This window comes from Halichoeres trimaculatus, unplaced genomic scaffold (genome assembly GCF_033239565.1).
Source record: "Halichoeres trimaculatus isolate MK-OKI-2021-1 unplaced genomic scaffold, fHalTri1.1 fHalTri1_scaffold_36, whole genome shotgun sequence".
NCBI classification, from domain to species: Eukaryota; Metazoa; Chordata; class Actinopteri; order Labriformes; family Labridae; genus Halichoeres; species Halichoeres trimaculatus.
Genome location: NW_027437214.1, coordinates 420,314 through 425,584, shown reverse-complemented (window position 1 = coordinate 425,584; position 5,271 = coordinate 420,314). Strand labels below are relative to the sequence as shown.

The window sequence follows — 5,271 nt, the reverse complement described above, 5'->3', positions numbered from 1 at the left end:
AATTTCCTTTTATTGGTCTGTACCTTTCTATATTAACTGTGAATCATTTGTGTTTGATTCTACATAAAGCATGTCAAACAAAAAAATAACATTGGTTGGGGTTGGTTTTTATTTTACATATGTACGTTTATTTATTGACAAATTTATGAAGAAGAGCTGGTCCATTCAGTACTCTCCTCTGCCTCTCTCTGCTGTCTCATTACCTCTATTTGTGGTTCATTATCATATCTGTCCATTCATATTAATTTCTATGCTTGTTCTTAGTTGTATTCATTCTTATAGTGCACTATTGACACATTTTTTAAAATTATTATTATTTGCAAATTTCAACTTCGAGTGCTTGATTTGTAGTTATCTCACTGAATGCACATCCTAATTTGGCTGATCTCTAATTTTAAGTATTTTTTTATGCCTGTTTGGTAAAGTAATCATGCATGTGTTACATCGCTCCTGATATTTCCAGCTGTTGACTGCATATAAAGCTGTTACACCTTCCTCCACTAACATTTTTTCATCAGCAGATGGTGCCATAACACCCCTGAGCTGAGTACTAATCTCTGGTTGAGCAGAGAGCGTCCTGTTGCTTCATTCACTGTCCCGATGAAGATCTCTCAGGTCAGTTTGGTCCTGTTTGAAGGCAAATTTTGAACTGTGAACTTATTAAACCACTTTTTATTGACTGAATCCATTTTTTTTCTGTGTTTGAAACATTTTTAGAGAATTGAGTTCGTATTTAAAGAGACTTCTCATTTCCACCTCAGTGCCAAGTCATTATCTCTGAATCAGTAATTAAAACAGCTCCCTCTGTTGCTTCGAATAGGAATAATGTAACTCTTTATTTTTAATTAGATTTCCTGTCAACATAAAATACTCTGATTCAATTACACAGCCAGCCTGCGTGCTGTTATCACCTCGTGGACCAGATGTAAACAGATGCTTTCTGCTTTTCGCTAAAGACAGAAACTTCAGCAGAGACTTCGGTTTGAGCTCTTATCAGCTGCTGGCACCATCACAGTGGAAACTCTGGGAGCATGATGACCAGGCCCTCTTCAGCTGAGGTAAGTCTTCAATCATCATCAGTCATCTATCTTGTGAAATTCAAGCTGCTTTATATGATGTGTTTGCTGCTGGAGCACAGCAAAACCCATTCCAGCCATTATTCAGATGTGTCTCTGTCTCTGGAAGTTGTGGTAGCTGTGGAAGCTGTGGTAGCTGTGGTAGCTGTGGAAGCTGTGGAAGCTGTGGTAGCTGTGGAAGCTGTGGCTGCTGTGCAGGGTTCATGCAGGTGATGTTTGTGATGCAGAGTTCCCGTGTACAAACAGCTTTTTCTGCCTTTAACTGCAGTAATTTTTAACACCAATAACCTCCCCGTGATGTGTGTAATGAAGCCCAATAGATAATGTAAGTTTGGTTTACTAGCTTCACATATGCTCTGGCATCATCTAGTGGTGAAATGGCAGCATTGATGCATTTCAGATCTTTAGCTTTCAACATATAGGATAAACTGTGTAAATTTTTTTGCATTGTATATGAACAATACATGCATTATATAACATCAGCATTATTGCTGCAGAGTTATGCACGGTTATGCAATGTAAGAGGTGAACACTGGAGTCTGCATTTGCCATTAGCTGGAGATGAATGCTAAAATACCGGGCTCAGGTTGCATCACTGCCCCTGACCTCTGCTGCACTTTGCAGGTTTGCAGATTTGCAACATGTAGCTTGTGCACTCCAAAGGGAAAAAAGTGGCATCAGTTTTTTAGAAAGGTTAAATGTCCTCTCGTGTATTTTCTTTGCTGGTTTGGGCATTTTTAGCTGGCTGTAGGGTTGTAATATGGTGGAAAATTTCTGGTAAATTTCAGGTTTCTTCAAAATTTTCATGTGAATTTTGGAAAGTTTCAGAATTTCGCCACCATCTACTTTGATGGAATTTTCTAGAAAATTGGTTGAGAAAGAGTTCTTTTATTTTTCACCAATTATGGTTTTTTTATGTTGTCAGTTTGCTTGTAGTTACGATCCATAGCTTCCCCCATGATGACACATTCTGCACCAATATACAAAGGGGGTGCATCGCTGCCATAAGGCGCATGTCGAGCACCAAGTCAGGCCGAGGAATAAGAGAGGAAAAAAGAGATGAGTAATCGGACACCGCAATGATCAACAGCATGCAGCATCTGAACAATCAGCGGTCGTATACGCCAATAGCCAGCTTGATGCAGGTGGAGAGATGGTCGTTTATTGGCAATATGAATGGGGAGCAAACAAAAGAAAGAATAAGTCAAAACAAGAGGAGGCTCGCACAAACTCAGGTTATCAATAACAACACAAATTGGTGGGCAACTCCATTTGATGTAATACCCTTGACTGTTTTCATTTCCTCAGTTGTCTAAATATCAAATTCATGTTAAATAGCAACAAGTAGATTCGGTGACGTCTTCTTTTACAAATAGTTAGGTAAATATAGGGATGGGTCTTAAGAACTGGTTCCTGTTAAAAATTGATTAGAAATTGCTCAATTCATCAACAGCATTTGCCTTTCTGCTGTGGTGATCTCTCTGACCATGGTCTGGGCCTTACCCTGAACTCCCCTTCTTGGTTCAGAACCATAACATCTGCTTATTGATTCCATTGGCCACTATTTACATTACACCAGTGCAACCAGACCTTAGCTCACCAGATAAATAAAAGTTTTCAAGAAAATTCTGATCCAGAATCTTGTTAAGGTTTTACTGAGAAACTGAACACACAAAGAACAAATATTTCATCTCACACAAGAGATTCCTGCTCATTACATCTAACCTGTTATATATCTCATGATGTACCAAAAACCATGTGGACAAAAATCAGCGCGAACGTGGCACAAAAGTAAATGGGAAATTACGTGTATGCTAGCAGTTAGCATACATCATTATGAGTTCAACTTTGAGAAAATAATTTTAACTTTCACCACAAAAACATATTACAGTGACTTTCTGTGAACAATACTAAGAACTCCAAATGTCAGACTACTTAAAGGTAAATGACTGTCGAATAGGAAGGGAGGGTGAAAAAGTACTGCAGGCCCATGGCATTAGCTCCTGGAAAAATTGGATGGCATACTTAATACCCGACACTCGTACGCACCCATCTCGCACCTCTCGTTTGTGGAGAAGCAGGTGCTGAATGACTCGCAGACGACCTGATTCTGGGTCGGGGTTTCGTACGTAGCAGAGCAGCAAGGTTGCTGCGATCTATTGAAAGTCATCCCTCAGATCCAAGTTTTCGTCCGTCGACCGGCCAGTCGGCCGGCGGCCCGCGGGGGCCTCGGACCACCCCCCCTCGCCCCACCTCTGCGGCCGGGGGCTCCTACCGGGGGCGCGCCGCGGGGAGAGTGGGAGCGGCAAGGGGGAGGTGTTGGGGAGGGATTTCAATTGTGTTAAAAAGAAAAAAAAAAAAAAAAAAAAAAAAATCCTCCTACCAGGGGCGCGGGCCTCTTGGGGCCGCGGCTGATTGGTGTAGTCGGCGGGGGGGCTGCTTAAGTGTGGGTGCGCGGGACCGTGAGGTGCGCAAGGCACACAGGGGAGGGGAGGGAGTGGACGCTGGGGGCAAGAGGGAGGCCCGGGCCAGCCCGGTGGTACCGGTAGCCCACCGCTCTTGGGTGCTCTGGTCCCGGGGTGTCCCCGGGGCCCAGGGGTGCGCAGGGCACGCCGGACGGAGCTGAGAGGACGCAGGGCTGCCGGGCGGGTTTCCGGATGGTGCCCCACCCCACCCCACCCTGTCCGGCCAGCCGTCGGTTCCTGCCGCGGAAGACCCGTGCCGGCATGCGGCTCAGTGCTCCCCCGGGGCTCCCCCGGGGCCACCTCTGCCCACCTCCCTGCCCCCTGACACCACCCCCTGCCTCCTACCCCCACCGGCCGCCGCCCCCCCCCCCCCCCCCCCCCCCCCCCCCCCCTGCCCTCCGTAAATGGCCGGCTGGCGCAGGCGGCCCACGCTTACGGCCATACCACCCTGAACACGCCCGATCTCGTCCGATCTCGGAAGCTAAGCAGGGTCGGGCCTGGTTAGTACTTGGATGGGAGACCGCCTGGGAATACCAGGTGCCGTAAGCTTTTGCTCTCCCTCCCGTTCCCACCCCACCCCCACCCCCTGCCCTCTCCTTCCGCCGCTTCTCCCCCCGACTCCCGCAGCTTCCCCTCCTCCCGCTTCCCGCCGCCGCCTCACCTCCAGCTTCCCACCTCCCGCTTCCCCTCCTGCCTCCCGCCGCCGCCTCACCTCCCGCTTCCCACCTCCCGCTTCTTCCTCTCTGGTCTCTTTTCATTTTATTTTACTATCATTAAGATCATCACCCTCTCTCCGTGAGCTACCACCTTATCGTGGTGGAGGGGTTTGCGTGTCCCAGTGATCCTAGGAGCTAAGTTGTCGGGGGCTTTATGCCCCTGGTAGGGTCGTTGCCGAAGAGGCAACGTGGGACCCCCTCCCAGTGGGCTCACCACCCGCAGGAGGGGCCATAGGGGTCGGGTGCAATGTGAGTTGGGCGGCAGCCGAAGGCAGGGACCTTGGCGGTCCGATCCTCGGCTGCAGAAGCTAGCTCTAGGGACGTGGAATGTCACCTCTCTGGCGGGGAAGGAGCCTGAGCTGGTGCGCGAGGTTGAGAAGTTTGGGCCAGATATAGTCGGCCTCACCTCGACGCGCAGCAAGGGCTCGGGAACCAGCCTTCTCGAGAGGGGTCGGACTCTCTTCCACTCTGGAGTTGCCGATGGTGAGAGGCGGCGGGCAGGGGTGGCGATACTCATCGCGCCCCCCGGCTCGGTGCCTGTACATTGGAGTTCACCCCGGTGGACGAGAGCGTAGCCTCCCTCCGCCTTCGGGTAGGGGGACGGATCCTGACTGTTGCTTGTGGCTATGGTCCAAATAGCAGTTCAGAGTATCCACCCTTTTTGGAGTCACAGGTTATCCATAACAAACACCATGTTCAAGCATAAGGGTGTCCATACGCGCACGTGGCACCGGGACACCCTAGGTCGCAGTTCGACGATCGACTTTGTAGTCGTGTCATCGGACTTGCGGCCGCATGTCTTGGACACTCGGGTGAAGAGAGGGGCGGAGCTGTCAACCCATCACCACCTGGTGGCGAGTTGGCTCCGATGGTGGGGGAAGATGCCGGTCAGACCTGGTAGACCCAAACGTATCGTGAGGGTCTGCTGGGAACGTCTGGCGGAATCTCCCGTCAGAGAGAGCTTTAACTCCCACCTCCGGGAGAGCTTCAACTGTGTTCCGGGGGAGGTAGGGG

At 49.3% G+C, this 5,271-nt stretch overlaps 1 non-coding gene across 1 annotated transcript; it reads left to right on the top strand.

Moving 5' to 3' along the window:
* The first annotated feature begins 3,971 nt into the window (after positions 1 to 3,971).
* On the top strand, positions 3,972 to 4,090 carry LOC141786512 (5S ribosomal RNA). The gene has a single exon (XR_012597805.1). It is a non-coding gene; the product is annotated as a 5S ribosomal RNA (ribosomal RNA).
* Positions 4,091 to 5,271: the final 1,181 nt, after the last annotated feature.